We start from the raw sequence: 15,360 nt of genomic DNA on the forward strand, positions 1-15,360 counted from the left end.
GGAGTAATGAGGGGGCGAATAAAGTGCCTCCTTAGCTTAATAAAATCATCTAGTTGCAGCAAGACTAAAAATATGACTGACGTCCCTGGGCTGAAGTGGTCAAGCCTTTTCTTCCGTTACAGTTTTACAGCTTTTTTTTTTTTTTTTTTTTTCATATAATCCTTGCCTTGTCGAACCTGCCTCCTCCTTTTTTCCACTACTTCAGCCCGTGAACGTGATTTTTTAATATCGTTATTATTTCAATGTAACCCATTAACCCCATCTTTAACAAAGGACTCTCCTAAAAGCTGAACAAATCATCCAGATTAAAAAAAAAAAAAAAAAAAAAAAAAAAAAAAAAAAATCACATCTTGCCCAGTTCTCTCACAAGTAATATTTCGTTTATTTATTCTGCCTTCTTTGTTCGTAGTTTTTCTTCTTTTACTTGTTCCATTTCTTTGGCAATTTTGACATACCCTCCGTTTCTATATCATGTCTTCCTAACCAGGTCTTTTTATGTCATGTGGTCTCAAGTCATGTATTCTTTTCCTTGTGATGTAGTCTATTTTCTTACCAAGACTTCTGCCACGGTTTCTTCATTGAAAAAACAAAAACAAAACAAAACAGTAACGCTAAGTCCAATACTTTGAGGTTAGCCCACATTTTTCATGTTCTTTATGTTTGTCCGTCCTTTTATTAACAGTTTTACTACCATTACACTCATAAGCACGGCTCTTTATTAAAAGACCAAATCAAGCACTTTAGAAAATTGTCACTGGCTTCATCTTTGTCCTTCCTTTGTCTTCTCACTAATATACCTAACCTGTCTTTATTGTGCTGTCATCTTGCTTTATTCTTTTTACCTTCCGTCATCCTTTCTCATTCTCTCTATTTCCTCCTGGCTCTCCCTCTTCCCTCGGCTACCATACTTCTACATTACTGTCCCAAACTCACTTTCCTTGTCTTGCAATGCCGTTCATCACAAGCCTTTACTCTTATTTCTTTTCTTCTTGTTTTACCATTCAGAAATTTTATCAACATTTTATTTTCTGTCCTTGTTAGCTTAATCTTATTTTTTTTTTTTTACATGTCAAAATACCATCCTACGCATTTCAGTGTCTCACTTTCTCCTCCGATCTTAAACATCTTACTCTTATATTTCCATCTTTAATGTTGGCCTTCACAGTTTTACATAGCTCTCCTTGTTTCTCATAGCCCTATTCCACTAATTTCTCGCGTGTTTTATTTACATTTTTTTTCATTACAACACAGTGCTACTAATATTCCCATCTCCAAAAGTATTGAAATTCTTGGTGTCTCACTTAACAGTGCCTTCAGCTGGACCTCTCATGTCAGATCACTTGCTAAAACCGCCTCAAAGAAACGTGGATTATTGTACAGAGTCCGTAACTTCTTCGCCGATGAGCAGTTAGCTATAATTTATAAGAGTCATGTGCGCTCTCAGCTTGAATATTGCTCACCCTTGTGGAATGGTTGTGGAGAGGTTGCATTAAGACAACTAGACAAAATTCAGAATAAAGCTGTTAGAATCATTAACAACCCTGCCATTACATATAAACTACCTCCCCTGCAAGTAAGAAGGAATGTTGCCTCCTTTGCATTATTTTACAGATATTTTTTTGGCAAATGCTCAGACGAAGTTGCGTCCATTGTGCCACCTCTCCATGCCTTCCCTCGTGCTACACGGACATCTGGTAGCGCTCATGACTGGAATGTCACTCAACCATATTGCAGAACTTCTGCCTATCAGAATTCTTTCATTCCCCGAAGCATCTCTCTGGAACTCGCTTACCCAGAGTTGTTTTCCTCCAAATTTCAACCCACAACTGTTCAAGTCTAACTGTTATAGATATTTTATGAACAGAGGACACCAGTAATCTGGTGTATGGATTATTTTTTTTTTTACCCATTTGTTTTTCCTTCCTCCGTTCTGTTATTTATAAAAAAAAAAAAAGTATTTTTTTATGTCACTAGGCGACCCTCTTATTCGTTTCCCACTGACCCAATTCACACTTTCGTTTTTACTTTTTGTTCTCTCTCCACCCCAAACCCATTCCTACATCCTTCTCCCCTCTCCAAAACTTTCCCCTCCCAATAATCCTCCAATTTTTCCTTCATCCCTCGTCCATTTTATCTCGTCCTCCATTCGTCTTGCCCCCTCCCCGCCACCCCCACCCACACCCGCGCTTAGAGATGGGGGCGACTTGTTTGTGTTGCCCAAGTAAAGTGCCGGATATTTTAGGCCTTGTTTTTTTACGCACAATATATGGGATCTTAAATGCTAAAGTAAAGCATTAAAAAGAAAATCGAGGTTTTATGAGGAAAGGGTTATGACTGCTGACTTCGAAGATAGCCGTCCGATGGCGCCAATGTTCGAAGCCTGGATTCGGAAGAGCAAGACTTGACTCAGGTTCAAACTTATTTTCCTTTTTTTTTATTCTACATGCCTAAATACCATCCCTCGCATTTCATTATCTCACCTTCTATTCCAGTCTTAAAGATCTTGCTTATATCCCTCTTGTATGTCCATCTTTAATGTTGGACTTTCAGGAAGGAGAAAGAGAAAAACAGAGGGAAAACCTGGAGACAGGAAAGAATAAGACCAAAACCGTGGAGAAAATCTGGGATAAGAAGAAAATAAAAAGGAAAAATGTGAGACCCTGAGGTAAAATGGGTACTTAAAGATTACATGTAGAGGATGTTATTGCTGTAACCTGGATGATGCAGTGGCCTTATATCTCAGTATAGTGAAATGAGGTGAACTATGTAATGCAGGAAAAGATAAGGAAAGCTGGTGAAGAAGAAGAATTACATGTACGCAAGGGGAAAAAAATACCCATCCAGAGAGAGAGAGAGAGAGAGAGAGAGAGAGCATCAAATATTCACCAAGGTCAGCAGAAGGGACGATATCTGTCAATTCCTCGCTGGGCTGAGGTGACACTGCGCAAAATTTATCGCGGCCCAACAACAGAACTCACCTTTGGACGATTTTATGCTGAGAGAGAGAGAGAGAGAGAGAGAGAGAGAGAGAGAGAGAGAGAGAGAAATACTACGTATAAAAGAAACAACTGATGAGGTGGAGGAAGTGCGGCAACAAAAAGAAATGAAACGGAATTAGCGATGGTGAAAAAGACAACTAACAACATACACAAACTTGCACATTCTTCTAATTTTCAGAAGCAACTAAAGGCTGGTCCTGAAGGCTGAAAAAAAAGTGCTGTGATAATCAACAAGCATACAAGACTCTACTCAAATTTGTTTCGAGAGAAGTGATGGCTTCCGTAGGGACAAGTTCCTACTTTTCACGTGTGCCAAGGCTCCCCCCCCCCTTCTCTCTCTCTCTCTCTCTCTCTCTCCTCCTTTCACTCATTATTATTCCCAGTCAGACGAGCACCGTGCCATTCACCCCACTCACTGTTATGAAAGTCTGAAACAGAATACTTCATCAGAACATGAACTGTTTCACTGAAGTTATTCCTGAACCCGCCAGAATGACCCAGGAAAGAACGAGAGAATGACAGAACTGAGGTAGGGAGATATGGATAGATATGTACGTACAACGCTAGATAGACAGGTTGCTAGAAATACATATATATATATATATATATATATATATTTATATATATATATATATATATATATATATACAGAGAGAGAGAGAGAGAGAGAGAGAGAGAGAGAGAGAAAGAGAGAGAGAGAGAGAGAGAGAGAGTGGTGGAGGTCAATTAGATGTCAGGGTCTGTCCAAACACCTTTAATGGTAGGGACAAAAGCAGAGAGAAAAGGAGGTACAAGAAAAGAGGAGAGAAGGAAGGGCCTGAAGAAAAAGGAAGAGGAAGTAAAATAGGGGAAGGAAGAAGAAAGGGTGGAGGAAAAGGAAGAGGAAGTGAGAGAGGAGAACAGAGGGAGGAGGAATAAGACGGTGTGGGAGAAGGTGATGGAAAAGAGAAGGGGAAGGTGGGGGAAAAAAGTAAGCTCGATTAAGATAAAAAGGAAGAGGGGGAATATAAAGAAAACAGAAAACAAGAAAACAAACGAAGGAGGTAAAGGAAGAGAAAGGAAGAAAATATAAGAAGAGAGCAAGGAGGAAGGAGAAAGAAGAAAAAGACGACACATTACACGTAGAGGAAGTAAAAGATGAGAGAGGAGAGAGAGAAGGAGGAAGTAAAAGAAGAAACGGAGAAGAAGGAAGAAAATTAGCAGTAAAAGCAGGAGAAAGACAGAGAACAGATATACCGTAGGGCGAAAACCAGATGTACTCGTATGACGGGGGTCGGGCAGGGGCAGAGCCAAAAGCACAGAAAAGGGTTGCAGAGATGTGGAAAAAGAGCTGAGAACGGAAGGCCTGAGAAGAGATAAAAAAGACAGATAGATATAATGGAAAGGAAAACTTGGAGTCAGGCAATTAAAAAGACATGAGGGCGGTAAGGAAGGAGAAAGAGAAGAACCGAGGGAAAACCTGGAGATAGGAAAGATAAAGACCCAAACCGTGGAGAAAATCCGGTATAGAAAGAAAAATAAGAAGGAAAAATGTAAGACTTTGAGTAATAATATCAGGCGCGATCCAAAAGTACGAGGAGAGGAAAGAATGTGAAAAGAGAAGGAATAATAAATGAAAGAGCTTACCTGGAGGGGATAAAGCAGGATAGAAGGATAGAACAAACCTGGGAATGGAAGAGACGAGCAAAGATAGGGGAAGGGTTCTCTCACACACACACACACACACACATACATCAACATAATTCTCGAGGTAACCTGACATGACTCTGGCAAATTACCCTTGATATATCCGATACCTGCACTGACTGGCTACACTCCTACATTTTTGTCTACTAATAGTATCGTTAAGAGGTTAGATCGATTAGCTAATTTTCCTTAATTTCCTTAATCCCTTCCTAGTTTCCCCCATGTCGTATATTACATTTTATTCATCTATTACCAGGTGACTTATTCTGAATGACCTTATAACTGAGAAGGAATGACATATACTCTAGTCATCACTGATACCTACAGCATTATGGGGGTTGCTAGCAGGAGAAAACTCAGAAGGATATCGATGTGATGGGGTTTACAATGGGTCTCTCCTAAGCTGAATATAAATAGGTAGACTATGGCAATAATGCAGTAAATTAAGCCGTCATTTCCCTGCAGTGAGTCATGGAAATTGTTTCTAACTTTTTCATCACGAGGATTATTTTCTATATTGAAGCTGAATAAACATAATTTACACACACACACACACACACACACACACACACACACACACACACGTTTTATATATATATATATATATATATATATATATATATATATATATATATATATATATATAGAGAGAGAGAGAGAGAGAGAGAGAGAGAGAGAGAGAGAGAGAACCTAACTTTAAAAACAGCCCACATTAAGACAGCCAGTGAAAGAGAGGGAGTTAGAGAGAGATGCAGCAGCGAAGATGGCGTGAGAAAGGTTTACGAGCGACAGCGGGAGTGAGCAGGCGCGGCAGAAGTAATGGAAATGGACTAGGAAAATGAAGGCAGCCGGGAGAGAGTACAGCGTCAGTTAAGAGAGATGAACGAGGCAGGTGAAGGGGCCCTACGAGACTGTGAATGCCTGGGGAAGCGGAGGAGAAGTCGAGGAAAGACCCGCGTAAAGGAAGGCGAGGGCGGAAAAAGGAGATGTATAGAGGGGCAGAAGAAGGCAGATGGAGGACGAAACGCGAAGAGAAAGGAGGTGTATGCAGAGAAGAAGAGGTTGAGAGATAGGGGACGAGAGGCGAATAACGTTGTGCTAATTTTCATTGTGTGTGTGTGTGTGTGTGTGTGTTTGTGTATTGGGGAGAAAGGGCAGACTCGGTGTAGCTTCACAATGTCGCCATGGATAATGAATGAGTGTGAAGGCGGAGAAATGACAAAGTGCAGCGGAACTCCATCGTATCCAGAGCTATTTCTGCAAACCTGACGCGAGGTCCTGCAGTCAGAGGCAACTGCACAAGAGAAAAATTGCATAAATGAAAAAGTGAGGTGGAAGGTGAAAAATGACATCTGCAACGTAAATCCATCGAACCCGGAGCTAATTTTGAAATGCATGAGCACCTTTAGACCAGCTGCTTTAATCTACCTAACTACCTACCTATCTTATCAACCTAAATTTTTATTTGTCCATCTGTCTATCCATCTATTGTTTAACAAGAGCTATGAGGCCCAAGACTACGCAATTTATTCTTGAGATTTAAGACGAATGTGATTAGTTACTTTTCCCTGAGCCATACTGGGTGGGCAATAAAATCCATCCTGCCCAAATCTGGTTGGAGCGTCTTTACCCGCCAAACCACCAGACGAACCCCAATCTTAAAAACGCTGATCTAACAAAAAGAAGCTCAAACGGCGTGCAACGCCCGGGTCCCCCACTTGGTCTAAGGGCCGAGCAGTTGACTTTGCCCTGTGACCCTGACCTTCGATAGATTACTGTGGCCATGACATCTGATTTTTCTCCTTTGATCTTGACCTTTGGCTGACTGTTCTCGAAATCTAACTTTTTTTTTTTCCTGTTTTAACCTGACCTCTTCCACAAAGTTTAGTCTACATCGGATGAAAACTATTCCAGTTGACCTGACCGCGTGACTTGACCTATGGCCTCTTGTTATTAAAAAAAAAAATAAAAAAAAAAATAAAAAAAAAAAAAAATCAAGTCATCCACCAATACCGATTCAAATAAAATAAAAACATAGTACTGTAATCTGACCACACAAAGGCACACTGGCAAATGCGAGTCGAACTTTGACCTTGCTTCGTGACATTGATCTTTGGCTGTTTTCAAAATTTCTTCAATTTTGCCATACCCTAAACCCTTCCCCCAAGTTTGGTCAACTGGATAAAATTGTTCAAACTGATTTTTCTGGACCAACGTCTGACCCAGTCCTTCCATTAAGTTTGATTAAAATCGGAGAAAAACTGTTTGCTCGTTGGTTGACACACACACACACACACACACACACACACACACACACACACACACACACACACACACACAGCGTTCAAAACATAACACCTACTCTCGCTCTGCGAGCGCAGGTGCAAAACGTGCTGATAATAACACCTACTCTAAATTATTCATGTTCATTATATTCATGCATTTTAATTCTTACCAGAATATTAAACACTAGATAATTTGTACCAGGAAAAACAATTCTTTAAAAACATATCAGTTCTCAATTTACGTTCGCATCCGGTCATCGAGAAGTGTTTATGGACACAGGATATACGAGAGACACAAGTGCACTGATATGATGCTCGTGTCTGTGAGAGTCAGCAATTTATTTTATCATTCAGGAGAAAAATATAAAATCTAATGTCGTGCTACATATTCCCTCGGGGCGTCATTTCTGAACTATTCGCAGTCAGACATCTAATGAACATTTTAACAATTATTTTAAACTTGATATATGTGATTCAGTTTATTCCCTGTAAAGATGAAGGGGTTGGAATGTAGTGAATTGTAGTCCAGTATGAACTAAATATGTATTACAGTACACAACTGTGGTAACTGGGGGTAGCTCACCATCCACTCACGACAGTCACGTTCAGGTGACTCGACACTGAGTGACAAGCCAAATAGCTTCTTGTAAGTCAACAAACCATTCACTAATCTGGGTGGTAACGATATAACCATACGGAACTTGGTGGTCTAGTGGGTCAGTGTACAGTAAGTTTACTTCCAAGGGATGGCTGGAGCTTATTGCTCGTATAGCACCACCCACGGACAAGCCTCTTGTGACTGTCGCAGTAAATGTTTGGAACGAATACCCAAGCCTCAACCCCGTATGCTCTTGACGCGGCATGAAAAGACAGAATGACTGACATAATACATGATAAGGTCCTATTCACTATTTTTTTCTCTCTCTCTTCCAGCCTGGAAATTTTATTCAGCCCAGGACAGCCTCTATATAGTGAAAAAGTTAATGGATTTTTTATGTAATTTTCCTTATTAGAAATATCTTATATAAGCTTAACATAATCATCGGAAGATAGCTAATAAACAAAACTCGTCATCGTACTAAGGGATTTAAATGTGCAGCTCAGGACACATGTCAGGTATGCAAAGGATGGACATATTGGCTGCACAGAAGAACGACTGTGACTGATGGTGGCTTTGCAGTGTCTCCCTGGTGGAAGGAGAAGAGCTGTGCTGGCTTATAGCTTGGGGGTCTTATTCTCGGTAGCACTGAAGACACTGTAGCACATGTCTCCTAGCAATTTATTATATATATTAAACCTTAATTCTATCTGCATTTTTATTCATATAAATCAAATTCCGATATAGTTTGCCTCAGTAACGTGCAAAAGGACAAGAGTTTATGTGAAAAATAAATCGCCGAGAAAGAGAGGCTACGAGGCCTCTTGTGTCATCTAGATTACGGAGCTAAGATAATAAAAGTGGTGTGTTTGATGGGCTGGTGTTGTGAGTGAGTTGTATTAGAACCTTGAATGTGGCTTTATGAAAGGATAGAAATAATTGGTATAAAATGGAATATACTTATTCATTTATATATATATGAGTATATAAAAATACATATAAATATATATACTGTAAATATCTATCTGGCTATCTATCTATATATCTACCTACCTATCGATCTATACATATCTACATATCTATCTGTCTACCTATCTATATACCTATCCATCTATGTATGTATGTATGTATGTATTTATCTACAAACACCTATGAAAGGACCCACGTATCATCCTGCAGCGCCTGGTTGCCATGGAGATCCACTTGTACTATACCCCCGGCCCCCGCCATCCCCCCACGCACACCTGCCACACACTTTACACGTCAGGGACAAGGTATTGCGTCATGAATGTGTGTGTGTGTGTGTGTGTGTGTGTGTGTGTGTGTGTGTGTGTGTGTGTGATGGTATGCATGAAAAATGAGGGGAAGAATGAGTTAGAGGAAAGATATGAAGGGTTTGGCAAGGGTGAGTAGTGAGAGGAGCAACGTGTTTGTGTGCGCGTGTCGCGTAAGGACGAGATGTGAACAAGAAGGATATGTTTAACTCTTTGCTACTTTGCACAGTTATTTATATTGTTGAGGCTGGAGCCACAACTGAGAGAAATCCTGGCACGCAAAGGTTCAAAAGTATCTGGATTAACACCTGATATGGACACAGACCTTTTTTTATGTATCTCACTCATGGCATTGCAGTAGCCCAGTAGTTCTCCTTCACACAACAGATGGCAACGTATACCTTCACATCTCATAACTTGGGCAATAGTACCGAATATTTATGATGAATATATGTTCTCTGATCTAACTCAAGACTGGTGTAATAATATTGGCAAACGCGTCTTTTAAATGTCAGTGGGTCTTGTGAAAGTTTATATAAGACTTCATGCGAAATTCGAATCCCTAAATTCTTCCTAATCACGTAGATCTCAGCGCCAGTCCACCACTCGTCCACTTGACCACCTCCTCCCGACATCCGAGTACTTTCTTTAAAGGGGACAAATCTTGTCAGTCAGTGTTCATGGCGAGGTGAGGGGAGAACTGTGATACGGAACTGGTGAAAGCTGAGGGAGGGAAGGGTGGGTGTGTATAAAGGACGGGTTAGGGTAAAGGTAGAGAACATCAGAACATACGTGAGGGAGAGGATGGGTGCGGAATCGAGCGACGGGTGAGTGGAGATGGATTGGGTACTGGGGAGAGGGATAAGAGAACAAAGTGGACGCTTGTGGCGAGGGGCGAGGGATGAGCGTTTGTTGGAGAAAGAGAAGGACCAGATGCCTCTGTATGAGGGAACATGTGAAGAGGTGTGGGTCAGGGCAGGGGAGTGTGAGGAACAAACTGTCGGGACAGAGTTGTGTATATGAGGGCTTGAGTGTGTAGGAGAGCTTGTGACATGGGAGGGCACATGACAGTATGTTTCTTGTGAAAAGCAGAGGGAAATGACTGAGGAGGAGGTGCAAGGTATGGATGGGAGTGGAGGAAAAGGGACAGGACTACTTGCAGAAGAGGAGAAGGAGAGGAAACGGAACGGGCAGAACAGGAAGGGGGGGACGGGTGAGAACTGAGGAGGGGAGGAGGTAGGTGAGAGGAAACTGGTTCAGGAATAAAGGAAGGGGCAGGTGAGGGGGGGGGTCTGGCAAGCGGGGAAGGAAGGCATGAGGGAAGGTTGAGAAGGTGAGAGAAGAGCAGATGAAAAGCAGGGGGTAGGCATGTGAGGAGGGGGAACGTGAAGGGAAAGGAGGGTCAAGTGTGAGAAAGGGGTCAAGTAAGAGGGAACGGGGTTAGGTGTGAGAGGAAGGGGGTCAGGTGAGAGGGATAGAAGACAGGTGAGACGGGAGAGGCAGGTGAACAGGAAAGGTAGGGCAAGTAAGAGGGAAAAGGAGGGCAAGTGAGAGGGTACGGGAGGGCAAATGAGAGGGTAGGGGCGAACTGAGAAAGGGGACGGGGAGGATGCAGGTGAGAGGGGGAGAGTAAAGGGTGGGTGGGTTCCATTCCACCAGGTAATTGAATCTGGCTTGAAATATTGGGGTCACGCAATGCTCAATGGACGTGCCGGATGATCGGTCAGGAACAAACGTTAATGTTATTTTTGGTATCCATCCCAAGTTTTAGCGTATGTCAAGGTTTCACTTACACAGTCAGAATTTGTTGAAGATTATTTTATGAAGAAAGAATGAACCAACGACTGAGTTTGCAAGAGTTTACACTTTCGAGAAAAGTCGAACAAATAAAGTGAGCCAAATCATAATCATGTGTAATGGATAGGCACTGACAGACTATCTTTCAAAGACTGTAGGTCTTAGGAAGAGAAAAGACATAGGAAAACCACTCCAAAGATAAGCAGCTGTTCACAAGAAGGATAGAGAACACAGGTTAACGCTTGCACTTGTGGGTTAGACAAAAACAAGATGGGCGTGCGTGTTTCCTGCCTTGCGTGCTCATTGTAAATGGAAGGCATGAAAATAGAGTGTTCACAAAAACAATGTTCAATGTAGTGTCGATAATAAAGAGAGAATGGTACTGTGTGGGAGTGTCTGAGTTACAATGGTCCTATTCCTGGAAAGAGAAGCAACCAGACTCTTTCCAGGTATTCTCTGCAAGTTACAGAAAGGACTAAAAGATAACCACAGCAAAGGATGTGGAGTAGTTTTTGTTTTTCACTGCTTCTTGGTATTTGGACGAGGGGGTTATATTCCTGTGTTATGGAACCTTATGGTTTTTATCTCCAGTGGCCCAGTTTCATTACACGTCAGCAGATTTTTTGTCCAGGGATTATGCCACCTGCCATATCAGGATTACGGAGCCACCACTATTACCGCTTGGCCACAACTTTTTTCATTTACTGGAAATCTGCTTGCGGAACACTGATATCACACACCCCTGCTATTTAGCACCACCTTATCAGTTGGAGAAGTACAATAATCGTAAAAAAAATCTTTCGAAAAAGGGTATGAATATTGGTTAGGTACTGTGCACTCTAACCTGCCATTAAGGATCAGAATGAATCAGGGAGGGGAGAGAAGTAAATCTGGTAGGGAGATTTCGTTTATAAAGAAGAAACGGAAAGAATATAGTACACTGAAGGATAAAGATTTTTGTAGTCAAATATCGTTTTGGTGTATAGAGTTAGAGAAAACTATTTAAGAGGCCATGCTGAACTAATCTTCGTATGACCGAAAACTGAAACAAAGAGAGCAGATGAAGAAGGCTAGGAGCTAAGATCCTGATGACTAGTAAAACGACAGTTCTAGCTTTCTCTGTCACCGATTGAAATTACAGGTACACGTTATTATAAAAAGAACAAAATATAATTGAAGCAATTGAACTGAACAGGTTAATAAAGACTTCTCAGTCCTCTTCAACCCGAGGACGCCATTTTCCAAGACGCAAGAGCATCTCCAGGAGTGGCCTATCCGTCTGTTGTGCACTAACTTTTCTTAGGACGTAAGATGTTTCACTCCCGTAGATTTTAGCGAAGCTCCATAGTACGGCTTGGTGATTGCGTGCCTATCTAGTACTTTTGTCCTTTTTTATCTTGTACTTTTGTTTTTGTTTATCTAGTACTTTTGTCCTTGTTTATCTAGTACTTTTGTTCTTGTTTATCCAGTACTTTAGCTCTTGTTTATCTAGCTCTTTTGCCCTTACTTTTACCCTTGTTCATCTAGTACTTTTACCATTGCTTATCTAGTACATATGTCCCTGTTTACAGCTTCCTATCGCTTCATGATTTTGCTCACTTTGCATACTCATATAAAAAAGTACGAGTTAGATCCAGCCTTCATTAACTCCTTCAGCAGCAGTGGACTCTCCCCGGCTAAATAATTTCGTCTAGTTGCAGCGAGATTAAACTACAAGAAGACGTCGTCGCATCGAAGAAGCAAAGGGTACCTGCGTGTAATGAAGACAGGGGTGAGCTGAGGTGATGTATGTTGTTATGCTTCAACCTTCCTGTGAGACATTTACCCCTCCAGTGTGATAATGTTCTTATTTTTTATTATGCCACACCCACACGCTTCCAATTAGCCTAGAAAAAATATTAAGTAGTAATGACGTTAATGAATGATATACATATTCAAACATTGCCTCTTAATGTGAATAAAATCGTCTGTCCATAGCAAGAAGCATAAACTGGACGACTCGGTACTAATGAGCTTAATCAGGCTACTGTGAACATTTATACACTGTACTCTTAAATCCTCCAGTTCCATTCAAAAATATATATCTCGTGCTGACACAAAGATTATTAATTAATTGATTTTTCATGTAAAGATTTTTCGGAGGGAGGATGTATTACTAAATTTAATTCAGACTGAAAACGAAGCTAATAATTTCTGGCCAGTAATCAAAACAATGATTTGATCTGACGAGAGAGAGAGAGAGAGAGAGAGAGAGAGAGAGAGAGAGAGAGAGAGAGAGAGAGAGAGAGAGAGAGAAGCACTTATGTAACTCAACACCGGTGGAGTTAATTTCAGCATTTGTTTATTTGAAGGAGAAGGCAGGAAACAAACACAAAGGGTCCGCCTCTGCAATCACTGTATCGTCTTTCTCTTTCCGCTCTAAAAAAAAAAAAAAAAAAACTCATCTGTTATTACACAAACTTTTATCCCTTCTTGCTGACGGCGTTTTTTTTTTTTTTCTTTTTTTCTTTTTTTTTTTTTTTTACCTACAGATGATTTCATTTAAACTTTTGTAAATCAGGAGGTAAGATATACCCTTGATTAACCCCTTCACTATTAGACATCGTTCTGAAATTGAATAAAATTGTCTAGAGGTAGTACGAATAAAATATACAGTTCACACACACACACACACACACACACACACACACACACACACACACACACACACACATACACAATCGAAAACAATACTTTCCTGCGCTATCGCACGCGGATATAGAAAAACAAAGTTATTGTACTGAATAGCTGAAAGAAGCTAATTTCAACCCTTGCAATAAGATACGTTTCCCTTGTACTAAATATAATAATTAAACTAGCAGGAGTAAGAGTCATAAGAGTTTTACATGCTCATCTGTGACTGATTCTGAGATGATACAACTCGTTGGGCAAATGCTTCAGTAGCATAAGACAATTTTCCTGACATTGAGAGGGTTAATGGTGACAGAATCAACTCTCCATAAGAATATAGTCTGGCGTTACCGGGAACAGAATACTAGAGTTGTCCCGATCATGAAATGTTAATGGAGAATAACTCCTCCAATAAAATAGGGCTTTGCTGTGTTGATTATATAGCTGTCTGGCGGGAACTGGAATGAAACACAGAGACAGACCACACCAATGAGAAGGTTAACTTAAAAAGCAGGCTGCCTTAACCCCCTACCCCCACCCCCACCCCCAGTCACCACCCAGCACTCACTCTCTCATCCATTATCGCATCCTGCACTCACACACTACCCACCCTCTCTCGTTCACAGTCCTTTACCCCGGAACTCTCAAATTCTCACTCAGTACCATCCTTGCATCTACGGTCCACGTCCATTCATCCATCTTCCTCGTCCATTCACCCACCTTCTCACTCAGCATCAGCTTCCCTTTCCTTACCATTTCACCAAAGACTATACAAATTCCCTCACTATCACCCCAAATCCACCTCCTTTCATCCCTATCCTCTTATCCATTTCCTCACCTTACATCCCCGTTCTTGTATCCACCACCTACCCTCTTTCCACCCCTTACCATCTAAGCCACCTATTCTCCTCACTCTGTCCCGTACCTAGCATTCATCCCCTCACCCACAACCTAGTCTCGCACTTACATTATCTCACCATTTTATCTACCTTCCCGTCAGGCCTCCCTTCACCGTTTCACTCACCCTAAACCCTCTAACCAAATTTCACCTATCACACGCGCCAATCCCCTCTCACCACCCACACTCGCACACCACCGTACCTACCATCCAACCAACCTCCTCTTACTCTATGCCCTTCACTTTATTTTTCTCCTGGTAACCACCTTTTCATCCATTTTCCATCTCCTTATTCACATTCGCTCTCCACCTCACCAACCATCCACCCTTTCATCCACCATACATTCTCTCATCCAGCCTCGTGTACCATCAAACCAGTCTTCCCTTCCTAAAGCTCCTCTCACCCTATGCTCCACCCAGCATCCACCTTTTTGCCCACTTCTTTCCCCCTCACCCACTTTCCCCTACGATCCTGCCCACCTCCCCTCACCTCTCTCCCCTCGCCCCATGACATTCCTATACCAATATTTCTTCCCGGTGAAAAAAAGAACAGGAAAAAACCGGGGGCAAAAAATAACTGGGTCGAACCTGATGGGAATACCTAATGGGCGGCCAAAGGGGGAGAACAGCCCCTGAATTTACCGGATTTGGGGTGTAAATGGGCGTGGTTCGGGAAAATGATGGGTGTAAAGGGGAGGGTTGAGGGGGAAATGGCTCTGGATGGGTGTGAGTAGTTAAATGATGTAGATGATGGGAGAGGGAGGTAAAAATAAATGTTGCAGTGGTAGACAAAAGATAGAAACATAAGGATGGATAACATTGACTGGGATAGTAATGTGTAAATGGGAAGCAGGAAGGAGTTAAAGAAATGAATGTAGACAGGAGGAAGGAGGACGCTAGATTAATAATGGATGTCAGTGGGAGGCTACAGGTTGGTCATCGACGTAAACAAACATGACTGACGCGGCTGGGCAAACTGGTGGATGTTAGTGATAGACAAGACATCGATGTAGATGGATTAAACAAAATGATGATATGGTCTACACTCTAGAGGGTAAAAAACTATTGAACAAAAAACTTAAATGGACCCTTGGGACTTGGGAAAACAGCCAGTGAAGGAGGGCACGTTGAAGAGAATGGATGAAAAAAAAAA

Source organism: Coenobita brevimanus, chromosome 93, assembly GCF_032717465.1.
Source record: "Coenobita brevimanus isolate Jiangsu-jjx chromosome 93, ASM3271746v2, whole genome shotgun sequence".
In the NCBI taxonomy this organism is placed as follows: Eukaryota; Metazoa; Arthropoda; class Malacostraca; order Decapoda; family Coenobitidae; genus Coenobita; species Coenobita brevimanus.